General features: G+C 44.3%; 1 protein-coding gene across 3 annotated transcripts in view; it reads right to left on the minus strand.

Annotated features, from left to right (window-relative positions):
- The window catches only part of GTF3C2 (general transcription factor IIIC subunit 2), a 265747-nt gene extending 245445 nt beyond the window's left edge, over positions 1–20302 (minus strand). For all 3 annotated transcript variants that reach the window (XR_003855599.1, XM_029595224.1, XM_029595225.1), the window contains exon 1: positions 20044–20302. The gene's annotated coding sequence lies outside the window, so the exon portion shown is untranslated. The remainder of the gene's footprint in view (positions 1–20043) is intronic.
- Between the last annotated feature and the right edge of the window lie 1945 nt (positions 20303–22247).

A 22247-nucleotide genomic window follows, 5' to 3' on the forward strand; every position in this document is an offset into this window, starting at 1 on the left:
CTTCGACCTTTGTCAGGACACCGACAAACGATGATACTCTTGGTCGGTGTCACGGCAGGAATCAGTCAGAAGAACAAAATGTGACAGAAACTCAGAAAACATAAAGGAAGCCCTGGAAGCTCAGAAACTCAGCAAACCAAGCTGGGAGACTTGAAAAAGTTGTTGCCAAGCACTAGCAGAGTGCATGAACTATCCTTATATAGTCCCTGCACTATGTCATCATACAAAAGGGCTGCGAGGAAAGCTGTTGCTGGCCCTTTAATTCAAATGTAAAGTATTTGCGCGCCTAGGGAACCGGGATGACAGCGGCTGGGAAAGAAGCAAAATTGCCACTGAACGGCAGTGTCGAACCCAGGTGACCGCGGCAGGCCCCATCCGTGCACACAGAGCCAGATGACAGCAATGAGGAGAGGCAAGACGGCCGCAGAACAGCAGCGGTACTGGTGAACCCCAGCGAGATCGGCAGGCCCCGATGCGCGCACAACATGTGCAACAGTACCCCCCCCCTCCCTGTAGGCCCCCCCCTGGAGGTTTGGTTTTCCTGGATGATCACATGGAATTGCTTAATTAAGTTCTTGTCTAGGATGCTGGAAGCCGGTTCCCATGAATTCTCTTCTGGCCCATATCCCTCCCAGGGCACAAGGTACTCCCACCTTTGACCTAGTCTCCAAACATTCATGCACCTGATAGATAGCATCGCTCTCAGCGGCAAATCAGGAACTCTCTAAGCAGGCCAGGAGAGTATGGGAGGCTTAGGAAAGTTATGAATCTTTACTGATGGGGGTAGCCGAAGTTAATAGGTCACTGGTCCCAATTATCTGAGCACTGAGAAGGGACCAATGAAATGGGGAACCAGCGAATGGATGGCACCCTTAAGCAGATGTGCGAGTACGAAGCCAAACTTTGTCTCCTCATTGAAATCGGGGTGCCGGTCTATGAAACTTTTGGCCGTCAAGCCTGCTTGCTTAATCATACATTGGGTATGGATCCACAGTTGTTTTAACTTCTCAGCCATTAACTGAACTGCTGGAGAGAGAATGGACAAAAGAAGTGGCGGTGCTGGAAGCAGCTGTTTGCTGTAGACGATCTGAAACGGCAAAGCTCCTGTGGCCGTGCAGGGATGAGAGTTGTGCGAGAATTCATCCCAGGGTACGAGATCAGCCCAGTCATCTTGTCGAGCATTGATGTAGGTTCTCACGAACTGCTTTGGGAACGATTAGTCCGCTCAGCCTGACCATTAGACTTGGGGGTGGTAAGCGGTTGTGAAGTCTAAGGCTATGTTGAACTTCTTACAGAGGTTACGCCAAAATCTTGCAGTGAACTCGGTGCCCCGATCTGAAGTAATGTGCCTAGGAAGCCCATGCAAGCAAAAGATATGCTGCACAAAGAGTTGAGCCAATTGGGGAGCCAAAGGAAGGCCAGGTAAATGCCGTGAAGTGGACCATTTCGAAAATCGAAAAAAATTACCACCAAAATGACCGACTTACCCTGAGAGATTGTGAGGTCCACGATGAAATCAGTGGATGTTTATTTATAATCTTTTCTATACCGTCGTTTAGTTATATACCATCTCAACGGTTTACAGGGAGGCACAAATATTTAAGTTTGTGTATACTATTCTAACAAGAGTGCCCATAAGGTATTGGTTACAATTTTTCATAAAATAATGTATATGGTAAGTGACATGGAACCAGTTCATTCATCTGAATTATAAGGTAATCAAACAGGTATTGTACTTTACACTATGTTTCTCTAACATTAAAAATAATAAAAAATGCATTTACATGTCTAAGTGACTTTATGCTATGTGTTGATGTTTATCATCTTTCTTATTCACCATTCTTGCTGTGAAATGCTTTTTTGAAAAGCCATGTTTTTAAACTTTTTCTGAATATTTTAAAATCTCTTTGTAATCTTGTTTCAAGTGGCAAATATATTCCACAATGTAGGTCCGGCTAAGGATAGCACTCGCTCGGGGACAGACAGTGGCTGTGACTGTCACCAAAGACATCCTACCAAAGCTTTTTGTTGCGCGCAGACTGGACAAGAATCTACATATGCCCAGACGTGTTTGCGCATATTAGGCCACCAATAGAACTGCTGAAGTAAGGCCAGGGTTCTGGCACGTCCTGAGTGGCCAGCGACATGAGAGTCGTGGGACCAAGACAAAAACCTTGTTCCAGAGTCTTTTGGGAACCTCTGTTTTCCCTGGTGGGACAATCCCAGTGGCGAGGAGGAGGATTCGAGCTGGATCAATGATATATTGTGAAAGCTTGGCAGCTTCCTCAGACCTGTATAAGCAGGAAAGAGCATCTGCACAGAGATTCTTGGCTGCGGGTCTGTAACGAAGCTCGAAGTCAAAGCGCATAAACAAGAGAGCCCATTAAACCTGATGTGGGTTGAGGCATTGCGCCTGCTGGAGATGCTCCAGATTTTTGTGGTCAGAGTAGACGGTAATTCAGTGTTGAGCTCCTTCGAGCCACCAGTGCCACTCTTCAAATGCAAGTTTGATCGCTAAAAGTTCCTTGTCGCTGATGGCATAGTTCACTCGGCTGAGGAAAACTTCTTGGAGAAGAAGGAGCAGGGGTGTAAGGTTCCTGAACAATTGTGTTGACTGAGCACTGCTCCTATTCTGTCAGACGAGTAATCCACTTCCACCACAAAAGGAAGACTTAGATCAGGGTGTTGGAGACATGTTTTTTTGGAGAAAGGCCTGAGTTTGGAAAGCTACCACAGCCTTGGTAGGCCATTACTTAGCATTGGCTCCCTTATGTATTAGGGCTGTGAGTGGCGCGGCTAATCTGGAATAGTTCCAAATTAAACTGTGGTAATAAATTGCAAAGCCCAGGAACCTCTGAAGGGCCCGCAAACCGCTGGGTTACAGCCAGTCCTGAATGCTCAAGTTTCTCTGGATCCATACAAAAACCTTGATTACAGCCTATGTAGCCTAGGAAAGGAAGAGCCTCTTTTTCGAAAACGTATTTTTCTAATTTAGCGTACAAGCGATTCTCCCGCAGCTGTTGCAACCCTTTGGCAACATCCTGGCGATGGGACTGCAGATCCTTGAAAAATACCAGGATATCGTCTAAGTACACGACCACGATTCATAGAGGGGGATGTGGAAAATCTCATTCAGCAAGTTTTGAAAAACGGAGGAAGCGCTGCAGAGTCCGAATGGCATAACCAGATACTCATAGTAACCATCCCTGGTGTTGGACGCTGTCTTCCATTCATTGCCTTCACTTATCCGGACCAAATTATATGCTCCATGGAGATCCAGCTTAGAGAATATTTTCACCCCTTGTAAGTGGTCAAATAGCTCGGCTATGAATCGTAGTGGATACCGGTCCTTCACGGTGATTGCATTCAGGTACGATAATCAATACACATACCAAGGGTACCGTCTTTCTTGCCCACAAAAAAGAAGCAGGCCCCTGCCGGAGAGGAAGACCATCGAATTTATTTATTTAACAGCTTTTCTATACCGACATTAAAATACACTGTAAACCGATATGATGTGTAACAAAAAGATGGAAAATACAATGAAACAGGGGAGGGGGGAAACAGGACAACCGAAAAATAGAAGAGGAAGCAAGGAAGAGGCAAACTTAAAGGAAAACAATAAATAGCAAAAATCTAAAAATGGGAAAAATATTTACAAAATGTGCAACGGTATTACAATAGTTGAATGAATCAGCAGATTACATTGGAAAATGACGACAACAACGGGGGTCAAGGGGCAGAGATACGGAAAGGGATTAATCCGGGAAAGCTTGGTGGAAGAGCCATGTCTTCAGCATTTTTGAAATTTGAGGGGGCAAGGCTCCAAGCAGAGGTTGAGGGGTAGGGAGTTCCAGTGAGTGGGGCCAGAGATAGATAGGGCACGATCTCTCGTGGCTGAGAGACAGGCTTTCTTAAGAGGGGGGGACTTGTAATGTGCATTTACGGTTCATTCTGGTGGGGCGGGATGATTGTGTAAGTTTCAATGGTTCGCTTAGCTATGAGGAATTATATTTATGGATGGCTTTGTGTATGATGGTAAGGACTTTAAAAAGTATACAGTATGAGATGGGGAGCCAATGTAAGTCCTTGAGGATAGGGGTTATATGATCTGATTTGCAGGCATTACTAATTATCCTGGTAGTAGCGTTTTGTAAGATCTGTAGGGGTCTGATGGTGGAGAGAGGGAGGCCAAGGTAGAGCGAATGAAACCCTTTTGTAGATTTTCCTTATGTATTCAGACATGGCGCAGGTCTCTGATAGGGACATGGGGTAGACCCATCCTTGGGGAGGTCTAGATCAATGGCACAGTCATACTTCCAATGTGGGGGCAGCATATCAGCAGCCTTCTTGGAGAAGACATCTGCAAACTGGGAGTATTGTGGAGGTAAGCCTTCAGAAACCAAAGTAGAGGAAGAGCATGGCAAAGCAGCGGAATTCTTCATGCAGGTCTTTTGGCAACCAGAACCCCATTGGGTCAGCTGTAGCGAGGACCAGTCAAATTGAGGATTATGTAGCTGTAGCCAGGGAATGCAGAGCACCACCGGATGGATGGACTTCCAAATGACATAAAAAGTGAGATGTTCCTGGTGGTGCGAATTTGTGCAGAAATTCAGTAAAGTGGTGATGTGTATGATCTTCCCCAGAAGAGGGTCCCCATGAATAGAAGAAAGAGTCAATGGTATTGGACAAGAACGAGTAGGAATTAACAACTGCTCCACAAGATCCTGCATCAGGAAATTCTCACCAGCTCCGGAGTCTACCAAGCTTAAGGTGGAGAAATCACAGCCTCCCATGGTGTTACTTGCAACGTTAATGGGGGAACAGGCGAGATCAGATCTAGGATCAATCCCCCGGTGAGTCCTGGGAGTTTACCAGTCGGACAGGGCAGCAAGCGATTAGATGACCAGATTCTCTACAGTACAGGCAGAGTCCAGCCCGTTGGCACCTCTGATGTTCCTCATAAGAACAAGCCATACTGGGTCAGACCAAGGGACCATCAAGCCCAGCATCCAGTTTCCAACAGTGGCCAATCCAGGCCATAAGAACCTGGCAAGTACCCAAAAACTAAGTCTATCCCATGCTACTGATGCTAGTAATTTTCTCTGATTTGTTTTAATTGGGCTACTTGCTAACTTGATGCAGTGCCCCCCTAGTGCTTGTATAAATCGGAAAGAGTAAACCAATTCACATGTTCTAGTCTTCTCCAAGCTGATCAGCTCTAACCTCTTTAGCCTTTCCTTATAGGACAGTCATTCTATTCCCTTTATCATTTTGGTCGTAGTTTTCTCTACCTTCTGTATTAGTGTGTATAATTATGTCTTTTATGAGAGAAAAACAGTGTTAAATAGAATTATTGTATGCAGTCTTAAGGTAACAGTTCATGCTGCAAAGCCCTCACTTTTCCCCCAGTATTACAGGGAGTACTGCATATGTTTGCTGCATATGTCTGCTAAGATAACACAGACACACACTACTGCTTACAGGTTGCGCCCCCACCCTCACCCCTTTCCCCGTCCCTAGAAGTTGCCTGGACACTGTCTCCCCTGCTACCCTCCCTTTTTCTAATTTGAAGCTGACAGAGTTTCAAGGTCATGGAGGCTTCATGTCCATGCTGTACTAGTTCTGAAGTACTAGCATATACCCAGATTAGTTTCAGTAAAACTTTTAAATGCTTTCATTTATACTAATGCAGATATTATTTTGATAGATTACATTAAGTTTAAAGAAAAATTTAGACAACAGTCGCATAGCAACATGTGAGAAATAGGGAATATGCACAAAACATAAGAATTGTATCTTTTATGGATGGTTCCGAAACATATGTAGTAGTTGTTTTTTTTGGGGGGGGGGGGGGGGGGGGGGGGGGGGTTTGTTTGTTTTTTTTTTTTATCATCAGTAGTTCGTAAAACCTCAGGAGTTACACAAAGAACTGTGCTGGGCATGCGCAAGCCAAGGACATAGTATACAGATACAAGATGGAATGGGGGGACTGCTCTGGACGAGAGCTAAACAGAGAGAAGAGATTTAGAGTCTCCATTATTCTATATCTCTATTTTGTAATTTGTCTCAGGTGTTCTCATAAGCACCTATTTTGTACATATATTATACAGAACACAGTTTCCCACTGTTTTCTGATTGTGTGATACAGACCACAGGGTAAATAAAAATAAACCACCCCAAAAGAACCTACAGCAGATGAAGATAAGAATGGCTCAGGTTTAAGGGATATATGATCCTGTTTGAGTATTTTTTGGTTTTCTAGTGTGACAGCCCGATTTGTTTGCTTTGCCATCATATACTTTGTGTACTTTTTCTAGTTATCTGTAGAATACAAAATAGCCCTAAGAAAACATATTGAGTAAAGACTTGTGTGTGTATTTAACTTTAGCATCACGTGGTCACAGGTGGTGTCATTTGTACAGAGTCAAAAGGACAGCAAGGTAAAATTAAAAGCAGAAACAAAGGGAAAGTCCCTTTTGGAAATCGCAACAGCATATGGGAAAAACTCATAGGATCCTAATGTCGCAGTAAACTTCATTCTTTTAAGGATCTAGAGAGCATCTTTCTTAAATCCACTTTTGTCCATAGCACTAAGATACAGCAGCGTTCTGCCTTAATGTGGTTATTACACAGTGTAAGAGTGTGGTCCAAACATCTTAGTACTTTGACAGATAAATTGGAGCATGAAAACTATAATAAAGAGTCACCTTTGTTCATGTTTATTCACACCTTCAGAAAAAATGAAGATTTGCGAGGCAAGATTTCCTTTGGGTAAATCCATGTTGGCTGTCTCCCCCATCAAACCATGTTTATCTAAATGTTTTGGGATTTTATTGTTTACAACAGTTCCCTCGATTTTTCCCAGACAAGTAGTAAGGCTCATCGGTCTATAGTTTCCCAGAACACCCCTGGATCCATTTTGTACCTCAATCTTCAGGTACATCAGATGATTTTAATAATAGGTTACGAATTTATTGAAATAGGTCTGAAAAATCATTTTTTAGTTCTTTCAAAATCCTGGGGTGTATACCATCCTGTCCAGGTGATTTACTACTCTTCAGTTTGTCAATCAGGCCTATGCCGCATCTTCCGGGTTCATCATGATTTGGTTCAATTGATCTGAGTCATTACCTATGAAAACATTCTCCGGAAAAAGGGTCTCTCTCCCTCATCTTTTTCAATGAACACCGAAGCAAAGAAATCATTTAATCTTTCCATGATGACCTTATCTTCTCTAAGTGCCCCTTTAATCCGTTGATGATCCAACGGTCCAACAGACTCCCTCGCAGGCTTTCTGCTTCGGACATATTTTAAAAAGTTTATTGTGGGTTTTTGTCTCTATGGCCAACTTCTTTTCAGATTTTCTCTTAGCCTGTCTTTTCAATAAATGGCTTACATTAAACTTGCCAATGCTTATGTTTTATCCTATTTTCTTCTGATGGATCCTTCTTCCAATTCTGGAATGAAGATTTTTTGGCTAAAATCACTGTGAACCCGGAAGATTTGTATTACGTTACGCTATACTTTGCACACATTGTTATTTGTAAACCGGGTTGATGTGATCCCTATCATGAAACTCGGTATAACAAAAATAATAAATAAATAAATAAATAAGATGTAGTAGGCCAGATTGACAAACTAAAGAGTAGCAAATCACCTGGACCAGATGGTATGCATCCTAGGCTACTGAAGGAACAAAAAAAATGAAATTTCTGATCTATTAGTTAAAATTTGTAACCTATCATTAAAATCATCCATTGTACCTGAAGACTGGAGTGTGGCCAATGTAACCCCAATATTTAAAAAAAAGCTCCAGGGGCGATCCGGGTAACTATAGACCAGTGAGCCTGACTTCAGTGCCTGGAAAAATAGTGGAAACTATTCTCAAGATCAAAATCGTAGAGCATATAGAAAGACATGGTTTAATGGAACACAGTCAACATGGATTTACCCAAGGGAAGTCTTGCCTAACAAATCTGCTTCATTTTTTTGAAGGGGTTAATACACATGTGGATAAAGGTGAACCAGTAGAGGTAGTAAATTTGGATTTTCAGAAGGCGTTTGACAAAGTCCCTCATAAGAGGCTTCTAAGAAAACTAAAAAATCATGGGATAGGAGGCGATGTCCTTTCGTGGATTACAAACTGGTTAAAAGACAGGAAACAGAGAGTAGTGTTTCCTGTCTTTTAACCCATATATATATATATGAGATCTGGAAAGGAATAAGACGAGTGAGGTTATCAAATTTGCGGAAGACACAAAATTATTCAAAGTAGTTAAATCACAAGCGGATTGTGATACATTACAGGAAGACCTTGCAAGACTGGAAGATTGGGCATCCAAATGGCAGATGAAATTTAATGAGGACAAGTGCAAGGTGTTGCATAAAGGGAAAAATAACCCTTGCTGTAGTTACACGATGTTAAGTTCCATATTAGGAGCTACCATCCAGGAAAAAGATCTAGGCATCATAGTGAATAATACTTTAAAATAGTCGGCTCAGTGTGCTGCAGCAGTCAAAAAAAGCAAACAATGTTAGGAATTATTAGGAAAGGAATGGTTAATAAAACGGAAAATGTCATAATGCCTCTATATTGCTCCATGCTGAGACTGCACCTTGAATTCTGTGTACAATTCTAGTCGCCGCATCTCAAAAAAGATATAGTTGCGATGAAGAAGGTACAGAGAAGGGCAACCAAAATGATAAAGGGGATGGAATAGCTCCCCTATGAGGAAAGGCTGAATAGGTTAGGGCTGTTCAGCTTGGAGAAGAGATGGATGAGGAGGAATATGATAGAGGTCTTTAAGAACATGAGAGGTCTTGAACGAGTATATGTGAATAGGTTATTTACACTTTCGAAGTTAGCAAGTAGCACATTTAAGACTAATCAGAGAAAATTCTTTTTCACTCAACACACAATAAAGCCTTGGAATTTGTTGCCAGATGAGGTTAGTGCAGTTAGTGTAGCTGGGTTCAAAAAAGGTTTGGATAAGTTCTTGGAGGAGGAGTCCATTAACTGCTATTAATCAAGTTTACTTAAGGGAATAGCCATGGGATCTTCTTGGTGTTTGGGTAATTGCCAGGTTCTTGTGGCCTGGTTTGGCCTCTGTTGGAAACAGGATGCTGGGCTTGATGGACCCTTGGTCTGACCCAGTATGGCATTTTCTTATGTTCTTCTGTTCTTAAATTCCCCTTTTTTCACCGCCGCTATAACTGAGCACAGGGTTTCCATACAGAAATGCAGGACTCTGAGGCATTTGTTGACTTCCTTGAGTTCTAGTAAGGGCCAGAAGGAGCCATCCTTCTTGGTCACCACAAAGTATATAAAATAGGTTCTGGTTGGACAAGACAAACTGCACATAGCATTTGTAACTTGGTTAAGGTAGCCTTTATCGCTACCCGTTTGTCTGGCAAGGAGCAGGGGGAGACCACGAATATCTGGGGTACTGACCTGATAGGTTCGCGTGCATGCTCTACGCAGATCGCTTCGAGTACCCAATGATCTGAGATGATGTGGGCCCACTCCGAAAAGAATCCATGCAGGTGCGCCCCCAATAAGGACCAGTCTTGGGGGAAACCCCCAGAAAGTCATTGGGGAAGATGACTAGGGTCTGCTCCTGCTGCAAAATCGGGTCTGGAACACCTGGCCCCTCGAAAGGGTTGGGTCCTAGACCTCCTTGCCAGCTGGGAGAATGGACTGCTATGCTTGCGCCTGCAGTAGTCCTTGAAGTGTTGGCGCCTCAGATTTCTAGCACTGTGCCTTGGACTGTCCTCTGTAAGCCTCTGGGGCTTTGATTCCACAAGGCCTTTTACTAGTTTATCTAGATCCTCCCCAAAAAGCAGCCCCCCCCCCTTAAAGGGTAGCTTGCTTAGACAGGCCTTTGAAGCCTCATAAGCAGCCCAATTATTTATTTATTTATTTATTTTTGGTTTTTATATACCGGAAGTTCCTGTATAAAATACATATCACTCCGGTTCACAGGTAACTGAAATAACTACCGCCGTGTGGCGGTTTACATGGAACATATCAAACGATTTACATAGAACATATCAAACGATTGCTATATAATAAGTGCCAGAGCAGCCGTCTGATGATTACCTCCGAGGCTGGTGCCCAAGAGGCCATCCTGAGGAGGTCATAAAGGGTATCTACCTAGGCGGCTACCCCTGATTCAGTTCCGATTCTTGCTATTGCTGGAACCATCAGATCACTGCCTGAGCAACATAGCCTCCGCAGTTGATGGCTTATAGGGCTCATGCGTTGGTGGTGAACAATTGCTTCAACAAGCTTTCACTCTTCTTATCCTTTAGTCCCTCAAGGCCGAACATCCTCCTATGGAGATGGTGGTCCTCAGAGTGACTGCTGACACTAAGCCATTGACCTTGGGGAATCTGAGGAGAATACCTCATATCTTGTGACAGGGGATAGACCTTCCCAAGGATCTTTGCTCCCCTGAGGGGTTTCCCACTTTACCATAATCATTTCCTTTAGAGCCTGGTAAAAGGGGAAGGATTTCTGGGGCTTCTTCCTTCCCAGGAGAATGAGGTCCCTTTCCAGGCAGTCCTCCCTCCTGGGATCCGCAATCTTGAAGGCCATCAAGGTATTAACGCTGGCAGCTCCTGTGTGTGAAAAAGCACCACTGCTGCATCTATCTTGTCCTCCAAGGAGCCTTCCTGCTCCTCTGAGGAATACAAGTTCAGAGTGGGAGAGCTCACCTTAGACTCAGGGGTTCTCAAAGATCGCCCCAGGCTCATGGAGGGCCTAGGCTTTTTATGGAGTGCCCTGTCCTGTGGCTCCAGAAGGGCTTGGTTGTTCTGCATAGCTTGGTATGCTTGGTGTATCAGCAGGACAAAGTTGCTGAGAAGACACTAAGGTACCCCCTCCCCCCGGCAAAAGGACCCGAGTGCTTTAGCTTCCACCTCCTACCCTCCGAAGAGACCAGAGAGGGAGGGCCTGAGATCTCCCGGTCCCTGAGAATACCGCTTAAGTGGAACATCGCTGCCTCATCCTTTCCCCTCTCTTCCTTGCCCACAGAGGGCTCACCTCCCGATTGTTCTACTGACGGGGGGGGGGGGGGGGGGGGGGGGGGGGAAGTCTGGGATCATCCGCAAGAGGGTGCAAGTCAAAGAGGGGGCAGAAGGAACCTACCACGGTAGGGTTAGGGGGACATCTCCTTCCCTTCAACATGCAGCCGAGAGCCAGCAAAGTGTTAAAGTAGAAACGGAAGTGCTTACAAGCCTGCTGCAGGAACGCTCCCCCCTCCCCCTGCGTAGGTGAGCCTGATGTGTCTGGGCTTTCCACTCCTGCAGCTTCCGAGCGGGGAACACCTCACCCCCTAGTTCTTCCGAGCGATCAGCCTGCTTCCTTAGGGGGAGAAAGAGGCAAACAAAGTAGGCACTTTCTCCCTTTTTTTTTTTTTTTAATTTACTCACTGCGTTTCCAAAGGTGGGAGAGACATGGTATCGGGGTAAAGCACTTCCCATCTCCCCGTGGAGAGGGAGAAGACCCCTACCAGGGCATCCACTCTGGCCCTTGTGAGGGCTGGGGGCACAGTCAGAGGGAATCACCAGGGGAGAGCCAGACCATGACCTGGGAATTGCAGCTGATGGGGGATGGCCCTTGAGGGACTGCCACGTCAGAGCAAGCTGCTAATCGTCTGAGGAAAACAACAACAACAACAACAACAACAAAAAGGGATCAAGATTAACAGCACTCATCTGAACCTGCTGTGAGACAGAGAACTACTGGGGACTGCCCCTAACACGCCTCCCTTATAGGGGAAGCTATGTCACAGCAAACAGCTTGGAAGCATGTTCTCTGTCTGCACCTGCTATGGAGGAAGAAATCCCTATGGTGAGGACTAGTCTAGCAGGGGGATAAGGAAAGCAGAATTTTAAAAGAGTACAGAGAAGGGCAACCAAAATGTTAAAGGGAATGGAACAATTTCCCTATAAGGAAAGACTAAAGAGGTTAGGACTCTTCAGCTTGGAGAAGAGACGGCTGACGAGAGATGACAGAGGTCTATAAAATCGTGAATGGAATAGAATGTGTAAACATTAATCAGTTGTTTACTGTTTCGAAATGTACAAAGACTAGGGGACACACAATGAAGTTACTAGGTAATGCACAATTTATTTATACAAGACTTATTTTCCGCATCCTCAAAATTTTGCTCAGAGCAGATTACAATGTTAAAACATCCGTAACTAAAAACATACATTACATACATAAACAAACTGCAATCTAAATTAACATATTTCATAAAAATGCTTCTCTAAAAAAACATAGCCTTTAACTTTTTCTTAAACACCTTAATGTCTCTTTCCTCTCATACATCTGCAGACAAGCTATTCCATAATTCAGGAGCAGCATATCAAAATATACGCTCACGAGTAGACTGTAATCTTACAGTATGCAAAGATGACACTTACGGTAAGCTGTTCCCTGCAGAGCGCAATGCTCTATTAGAAACATAAGGGATGGGATTATTTGATAAAAACAAACAATTTAGGAATTATAACTAAATAATTTAAAACATGCTTTCCATTTAACTGAAAACCAATGAAGCGACACCAAAACTGGCGAGATATGCTCAAAAGGAGGGATTCTCAGCAGCACTCTAGAAGTGCAATTTTGTAGCAGTTGCAATGCCCGAACATATATGTCAATAAATTATTACAAATATCTATTTGTGAGAATACCAGTGCTTGTACTACTGTTCTAAAAGATTCTTGTGGGAGGAAATCTCTATGGGATTTAACTTATAAAATGCTCTTTTTAATTACGTTTCACACACAAGGTCTCATTCTTAATTTGCTGTCTATAACCACCCCTAGGTTTCTGGATTCAAAAACCACTTGCAAAGATTTCTTCTGAAACACTACTGGACCAAGCATTGTTGTTGGCATAGTTTTTCCTACCCACATCAAAACAGTCTTGAAATTGTCTATTCATTAAAAACAAATGCACATCTCTAATATATACACACACACGCATTATCTAGACATTGAAAAAAATCTGAAAATTACTTTTTATAGTAAAATTAAAATGTACATAATACAAACCTATATAAAATGATACCAACGTGTCACATAATTGCCACAGAATTTACCTTTGTACTGCTGGATGAAACCAAGAAAGGGAAGAGGGGGATTTGCTTCTGGTATACGAATACATATTAAACTGTATAGAGCCTACAAATTTCACTTTCCAAAATACTACAAACAAAAATACAAAAACTGGGTCCAAGAAATCTTGGATTTCTTTGAATTGAAGAGACTAGAACTTGTGAGCAGTGGCGCCAAACTTGTGCAAACAGCACCTTTTTGTGTTTGATTTTTTTTTTTTTAATTCTTTATTTATGAATTTTCAACTTACAATAAGTATCATTCAACTTTTGCGAAATTCAAAAAAACTTTGAATATCCTTTAAGTATACAAGATATACATAATAATTTCCATATAACAACCACCTCTGGTTTTTTTTTAAAACCATATATATGACATTCCTGTATACAGTTACTAGAACAGTGGGGAGCTCTGAGCAAAAAATATATAAATAAAATAGAAAGTACTCTATATATAACAGAATTGGACTATTCTTCATCCCAACTAATAATTAGATCACGGTAGTATTACCCTCTTTTGAGTTCCTTCGCTCTTCCAGATATTTCTCTAAATGAAGTGGGTCATAATAGACATATCTAACCCCGTCTACCCTCATGACGCATTTACATGGAAATCTTATCGTTATTTGTATTCCATACGTTTTTGCAATATTAGCCAAGGCGATAAATCTTTTTCTTTTTTCTTGCGTCTCCTTAGAGACGTCTGGATATATCCAGATTTTCTGGCCCAAGTAGAGAGAGGATCTCTTTATCATAAAAGCTTTTAAAACTCTATCTCTATCCAGAGAGTTCTCAAATTTAACCAAAAGAGTTCCTCTTGATTCTACTTGGGCTGAATAAGATCTCAATTAACCCAGTAATATCTAGGGATTTATCTGCCTGATCAGAAACATCTAGTTTCTTTTCATTTACAAAATATGCATTAACTACATGTGGAAACTGATCAGATTGCCATGACAAAATATCCTGAAAATAGTTTAATTGTTCCCTAGGCGCAACCACCTTACACCTAGGGAAATTAACAAACCTTAAATTTGTATACCTAACCTGATTTTCTAACATTTCAACCTTTTTATTAAAACTGTTTCACCTTTAATTATTGAGGCTTGTACCATTTCTACAGATAATAACTTCTCCTGCACTTTTTTAATTTCTACCCCATAGTTAATTACCATGGGGTTTATATTTATCAATACATTTTGCATCTCTTTTATACTATTATTTAATTTTAAAATATTATTTTGTAACTTATTCATAGCACTCCATAAAGTTTCCACAGTCACTGTTTTCTGATTACCAGGAAAAGCGTCAGTTATTTGGGTTGCAGGGGATATATTAACATAAGCCTGGTCGGCGGCATTTCTCAATGAGGGACTTGCTACCGATTCTATTGATGATATTGAGATCCTGGGATTAACCAAGTTCTCTACAATCACTCCTTTCTCTTTAAGGGGAAGGATCCCAAGTTCCTTTCCCTGATCTTTATTTTGTAGTTTCATATCGCTAGCTTCCGCCTCCAAAAAGCTCATCTGTAACATCGGAGTCCGTATGTCAGATGAGCTAGGATCCCTAGCGATAGTACTACTCCCTGGAGGAGGAGGTGTAGTTGGCGCCCCGGGACTTAAGCTCACTTCTCCCAGTAGAGGTGGAGTTTGCCCTCCTACCTCCTCTACAACGGGATTCTCCGGGGTTACTAAGTCCAAAGGTGAATAGAAATTTGTCAAAATTGTTTGTAGTGGGGAGGGGTTAACTGGGGTTGAGGCATCCGGGCGAACCCTTCCCTTCCGCTTGGTGTGTGGCATAGGTCTCAATTAGGAATGATTAATTCAACAACAAATTGAAATTTCTACTCACTGTTCCTGTTATAATTCAAATCAATTCAAAGCGTTCGAGAGACTATCCGAAACTTATATCACCTTCAAAATCAAGGAGGTAGGGCGCCTTCTCGCCTTCGCCGGCCTAAGCCAACCCAAGCCGCGCGCCCCTTATGGAGCGCGCGGCTTAGGCAGCGCGCGCCGACGGCGGCGATGCGCCGTCTGCCCCCGTTCTTATGGGCAGTCGCAGTCCTCCGACGTCACCAAAGCTCCTCCTTCTCACAGCTGAGATGGGAGGGTCAGGTCCTCACTCCGTGCTTTACGGAAGAGTCTCTGGATGTTTTAAATCAGTTCTTTTCTCCAAAAAGGGTAGGTGATGATGTTCCTCGCAGTCTCTCGCTCACCTGGGCTCCCAAGCAATGCGCCGTCTGCCCCCGTTCTTATGGGCAGTCGCAGTCCTCCAACGTCACCAAAGCTCCTCCTTCTCACAGCTGAGATGGGAGGGTCAGGTCCTCACTCCGTGCTTTACGGAAGAGTCTCTGGATGTTTTAAATCAGTTCTTTTCTCCAAAAAGGGTAGGTGATGATGTTCCTCGCAGTCTCTCGCTCACCTGGGCTCCCAAGCAATGCGCCATCTGCCCCCGTTCTTATGGGCAGTCGCAGTCCTCCGACGTCACCAAAGCTCCTCCTTCTCACAGCTGAGATGGGAGGGTCAGGTCCTCACTCCGTGCTTTACGGAAGAGTCTCTGGATGTTTTAAATCAGTTCTTTTCTCCAAAAAGGGTAGGTGATGATGTTCCTCGCAGTCTCTCGCTCACCTGGGCTCCCCTTGTGTGTGTGTGTGTGTGTTTGATTTTAAGAACAGATCAGTGGCAATAGCCACAGCCATGGCCCACCCACTTTGGGCTCAGGCCTACCCAAACAGAGATGCTTGGCAACTCAGCAGCACGATGATGACGTGCCCATGGGGATTTCCCCCCCCACGGACACATGAGCAGAACTCGGCAACATGGCGATGATGATCCTGCCTCCCGCGGGCACATAAGCACAACCAAGGTGGCACAGTGAAGATCTGCTTGCGAGGGTTCCACCTACTGCAGGCTGAAGACCTCGGTGATATGACACGCAACAGGAGGAGAAGGAGGCAGGCTGTGAAAGGGAAGGTAAGAGGAGTGGAAACGTCTCTCCCTTGGCCTCCTCTCCCCATCTCTTCTGTTCCATCTGCCTCAGGTGCTCAGCTCCTCTTCCTTCCCTTTTTCTGAGAATGGAGGGAGAAGGGAGCTGAGCAAGTGGAAGGGAGGGGGTTGTGAGTGAGGGGCGCTCCGAGTGAGAGGAAAGGAAATATAGGAGGAGTGAGAGGAAAAGAGTATGTGAAGGTAGGAGGAATGACTTGAAGGAAAGGGAAGGATAGTGAGAGAAGAAAAGGGGATGAGTGAGAAGGAAAGGAGTAAGGGAAGGAGCAGGAACAATATTGGCAGTGAAAATAACTAAGACTGCTGGGGATGGGAAGGCAGTGTCGGGGCAATTGTGAAACTGCTGGGACAAAGGCATTGAGGGGTGAGTGAGACATCTCTCATGTGTGAGAGAGAGAGCATGGGGAGGGGCCGCTGTGGGAACCTGAGAACAAGAATGTGTGTGTGGGGGGGGGGGGGGAGACTTGTGAGGGAAAGCGTGTGTATGTGCGCGTGGCGTTGAGAGAGAGAGAGATCGTGTCTAAGAGAAGAAATGTTAAGTTCCATATAAGGAGTTACACCCAAAAAAAGGACCTGAGTGTCATAGTGGAAAATACTTTGAAATTCTCTGTTCAGTGTGAGGCAGCGGTCAAAAAAAGCAAAGAGCATGTTAGGAATTATTAGGAAAGGAATGGAGAATAAAATAGCGAATGTCAAAATGCCCTATATCTCTCCATGGTGAGGCTGTACTAAGGAGTCATTTTTAAAGTAGTTACAGGAGTAAATCTAACATACTATCATAGCAATTTTCAAAAGCCATTTACAAACATAAAGTGCATCTACACATGTAAGACCTACTGACAATTCAATGCCATATAGTGTATCAATTTTCAAAAGCCCACTTACATGAGTAAAGAACATTTACACACGTAAAACAGTTTTAAGTGTGTAAAAACTTTTGAAAATCCGATTACTTTGTGCATTTCTGGCCACCATATCTCAAAAAAAGATATAGTTGCATTGGAAAAGATACAGAGAAATGATAAAGGGGATGAAACAGCTCCCTTACCAGGAAAGGCTAAAGAGGTTGGGTTTGTTCAGCTTACAGAAGAGACGTGAGAGGGGGGATTTGATAGAGGTCTATAAAATCATGAAAGGAATACAACGGGTAAATGTAAATTGGTTATTTACTTTTTCAAAAAATACAAAGACTATGGGGCACTCTATGAAATTATTATGTAGCACATTTAAAAGAAATCGGAGAAAATTCTTTTTCAGTCAGCACACATTTAAGCTCTGGAATTCATTACCAGAGGATGTGATTAAGGCAGTTAGTAGCTGGATCTAAAAAAGGTTTGGATAAATTCCTGGAAAAGTCAATAAACTATTATTAATAAGTAGACTTAAGAAATGGCCACTACTTATCACTGCACTATAGCAGCATGGGATCTATTTACTGTTTTGGTTCTTGCCAAGTTCTTGTGACCTGAATTGGCCACTGTTGAAAACAGGATACCGGGCTTGCAAGTGTGTGTGGGTTTGGGAGCCTACAAAACCAAGTGTGTGTTTAAGAGCCTGTGTAAGAGAAATGGGAGCCTGTATGAGAGAAAAGAGGGCATGTGAGAGTGAGAGCATGTACTTGTGAGTGAGGGAGGAAAAGAACAATAGAGGAAGAGATAGAAGAAAGAGAAAGAAAGACCCTGAAAAAAGAATTAGGAAGAGTTAGAGAAGGGTCAAGTGGAAAAAGAGAGACCAGCAACAACTGATTAGAAAAATCAAAAGATCAGACAATGGTAAAAATTAAAAAAATAATAATTTTAGTGATAGGAATATGCCATCTTTGGGATCATGCATATATCTCATATTATTCTTATGTTTTTGTATTTTCCTCTTTCTTTAGATTTCCACTATTCAGAGCCTGGTTTCTAGCGGCTTTCTATTTTGGTTTTTCTGCAAGCGTCTGTTTCTAATTTGTTGCCCCTCATATCTCTGTCTTAGGTAAGGGTCGGTCTGTGTTCTGCCTGTTTGTCACAGAGGTGCTAGGGTATATTTTCTCTGTAGTGATTTGTAGAAGCCCGGCATGTTCTCTTTAATGGTTTATTAGATTTATATACAGATACATCAGACAAGCCTTCACATCGGTTTACAAAAGATTAAAACAAAATCAGAAATACAATATTCATAAAATAGTAACAACTAAAACTACACAAAGTAAAAAGAATAAATTAGCTGTTAAGAAAAAGTAAAAAACTCATAAAAACATAAATAAACAAGATAGACATTATTATAAAACACTAAAGTTAAAACATATAATAAGCTAAATGACATAAAATAAATAAAATAAAAGGTAGCTCATCAGTCACCCTGTAGGTGGGGTATTAGATTTCTAAGGCCTGATGTAATATTCGTATTGCGGCCTTTTCATAAATAAATAATGTTGTTGATGATTCCTGAGAGTTAGTACTGTGATTGTATAGTATGGCAAGGTTCTAGGTGTCTTTTTTTTTTTTTTGCAAAAGTTTGGTTACTTCACAAAGTGTTTAGCAGTGGAAGGATTTTGTTTTCCTGAGGTGACACCAGAATTTGAATATATATAATTTTTGCATGTCTGTTGTAATGTGACCTGTCCTAGTTTTGCTCTTTACTCATTTGTGTGATCGTTTTTGGACATCATAATCATAACAAATGTCGGTATAGAAAAACCTTAAATAAAAAATAAATAAATAATTAAGATTTTATTGCAGTTAGAATGATATCTGCCTTTCTAGAAAGAGGATTCATGAAAGAATAAATTGATATTTCTTTTATAGGATTGATTAGATCTAATGTTTATGTTCTTTGCTTTTTATATGATATTTTTGTGTAATTATAAGAACATAAGAAATTGCCATGCTGAGTCAGACCAAGGGTCCATCAAGCCCAGCATCCTATTTCCAACAGAGGCCAAACCAGGCCACAAGAACCTGGCAATTACCCAAACACCAAGAAGATCCCATGCTACTGATGCAATTAATAGCAGTGGCTTTTCCCTAAGTAAACTTGATTAATAGCCGTTAATGGACTTATCCAAACCTTTTTTGAACCCAGCTACACCAACTGCACTAACCATATCCTCTGGCAACTGCAATAAATATAAAATTAATATAGGAATTTTTAGTGCTGGTAAGTGGTTGAACTAATTAAAATAAAATATTTTAAAGTTTCACTGGTGATGCATAACAGCTGTTGGACTTAGAAATTATTTTGTCAAGTGCACTCTAAGCCATTATTTAATGAATAAAGGTACAATCAGTTGGGCTTAGACCTGTATGCCTACCCCCCATCCGTTCTGACTTTGCTGTTGGAAGAGATCATTAAATAAAACAACCAGATTCATTCACATCCAGGATCAATTTCTTGGAAAGCAGCAAAAACCTAATAGTTTCGCCCTTAATTTGTTCAAAACGCAGAAAATTTGGTAAGCCATAAGAAAAACCCCTTCATCCCGGCAAGCTACAAGAAAAGGAAACAGACTGCCGACACAAGGAACACAACCCACGTGGCTGCGTTATCTTATCTTAATGACAGTTACCGCTCAAGCTTTGGCTGCATTTCAAACGAGACTGCCTCCTTCGTGATCGTGCAGGCTGCACACCACCGGCCCGCAACCCCGGATCACACCACATGCTGACGAAGAGCTGCAGTTGAATTTATGGCGTTTCCAGAACAACTCACTCTGGACTTAGGCTCGTGTGTTTACTTTGCCTCTAATTTCGTACAGCGCCCCGTACACTGAAGGCAGGCTACAAAAAGCTGGAAAGCTTTCCGGCTCCGGAGAGAGCCAGCTCCACATCCCAGCGGTAGGAGTTTGCGCTTCCGCTCCACCTCTGCGACGGGAGAAACAGGACGAGGCGCTGGACACCTCGGTCCCCTGCGGCTCAGAGACTCACCTGCCACCGGCTCTATCCACGAGGAGCCCGTCGTTGCCACCGCCGCCACGAGTGAGGCCACAGGTCTCAGCCTCACACCCCTCGGGTCCCGAGTACCTGGAAGAAGTCGCTCAGTGTCCGGTGCCGCCCACACGATACCGGCAGGTTGAACCCAGAGAATACACCACTAATGCGCATGCGTAGCCCAGCATCAGTGTTGCCAACCTCGCTTATTTACCGCGAGATTGGGCTTCTTTTCCTAGTCATTCGCGTTTTTTTTTTTCCGATTCGCGGGTTGCTTTTAATTGGGCTATTTTTTCTGCCAGTCGCGGTTTTTTGGGCTTGTTGGGCGGGACTTGTGCTCTGATGTTACAGTGATTGGCTGCTGCTGCTGCGATGAAGCCTGTCCATATCCGGCACACCCTATCCCTATATTGCAGCAGTAAGCCAATCAGAGCAGGATTCAAAGAGTGAGCTGCAAGCCTTGTTGATGGATACCTCGCGAACACATTTTTGTTGGCAGACCTGGAACGGGAAGGCCAGCAGCATGGCATTGGAGGGCAACAGCAAAGGAATCTTCAGACTGTGCAGCTACAGCCAGGTATCAGGAGGGGAGGAATTAGTATGTTGGGAGGGGGGAATGAGAGTGTGGGGGGCCAGAGATGTGCTTGGAGGGGGGTGAGGAGAGGGGAATGAATGAGAGTGTGGGGGCCAGAGATGTGCTTGGAGGGGGGTGGGGAGAGGGGAATGAATGAGAGTGTGGGGGCCAGAGATGTGCTGGGAGGGGGGGTGGGGAGAGGGGAATGAATGAGTGAGAGTGTGGGGGCCAGAGATGTGCTGGGAGGGGGGGTGGGGAGAGGGGAATGAATGAGTGAGAGTGTGGGGGCCAGAGATGTGCTGGGAGGGGGGTGGGGAGAGGGGAATGAATGAGTGAGAGTGTGGGGGCCAGAGATGTGCTGGGAGGGGGGTGGGGAGAGGGGAATGAATGAGTGAGAGTGTGGGGGCCAGAGATGTGCTGGGAGGGGGGTGGGGAGAGGGGAGTGAGTGGGGGGGGGGGCCAGAGATGTGCTGGGAGAGGGGAATGAGTGAGTGGGGGGGGGGCCAGGGATGTGCTGGGAGAGGGGAATGAGTGAGTGTGTGGGGGGCCAGGGATGTGCTCGGAGAGGGGAATGAGTGAGTGTGTGGGGGGCCAGGGATGTGCTGGGAGAGGGGAATGAGTGAGTGGGGGGGGGGCCAGGGATGTGCTCGGAGAGGGGAATGAGTGAGTGTGTGGGGGCCAGGGATGTGCTGGGAGAGGGGAATGAGTGAGTGGGGGGGGGGCCAGGGATGTGCTGGGAGAGGGGAATGAGTGAGTGTGTGGGGGGCCAGGGATGTGCTCGGAGAGGGGAATGAGTGAGTGTGTGGGGGGCCAGGGATGTGCTGGGAGAGGGGAATGAGTGAGTGGGGGGGGGCCAGGGATGTGCTCGGAGAGGGGAATGAGTGAGTGTGTGGGGGCCAGGGATGTGCTCGGAGAGGGGAATGAGTGAGTGTGGGGGCCAGGGATGTGCTCGGAGGGGGGTGGGGCGAGGGGAATGAGTGAGTGTGTGGGGGGCCAGGGATGTGCTCGGAGAGGGGAATAAGTGTGAGGGGTTGGTATCTTTTATTTCCTAGCGTGTAGCATATGGTCTCAGGACCAATGGGTATAGTGTACTCCTGTTAGTAGTTGGAGACAGATCAGATTTCAATCTGACGTCAGCCCCTAGTACATATACCCCTGCAGGAAGTGCAGCTCCTCAGTATTTTCCGTCTCCAAAGCAGTTAGGGACTATCTGCATGCTCTCTGAGCGTTAGAACCAAAATTCAAGGAAAAACCCAAATTTAAGAAGAAAAGTTTACCTGAAGACTAGCCCCGCTCTCCTGCGGTGATACCCTCGGGTCCCTCCCCCAGTTGAAATTCCTGAGGTGATTTCCGTGGTCCCTCAGAGGTGAGCCTCGGTCCGGTGGCCAAATCTCAGCAGGGACTTAGCCCCTGATTTCGGGCACGGTTGAGAGGCAGCGGGTGCATTCCTCGAGCGCGGCGATGAAGGTATTTGCCCTCTCCCCCCGCAGCCGGAGACCGCCCGGGACGAAACCGGGAAGCGCTGAAGACAAGGTAAGGTAGAAATCTTCTATGTAAACAGTCTCCGAGGATCGAAGAGGAGCACAGGCTGCTGATCGGAGCCAGTGCCGCTGGGTTGATCCACCCT

Source organism: Rhinatrema bivittatum, chromosome 3 (genome assembly GCF_901001135.1).
Source record: "Rhinatrema bivittatum chromosome 3, aRhiBiv1.1, whole genome shotgun sequence".
Classification (NCBI taxonomy): domain Eukaryota; kingdom Metazoa; phylum Chordata; class Amphibia; order Gymnophiona; family Rhinatrematidae; genus Rhinatrema; species Rhinatrema bivittatum.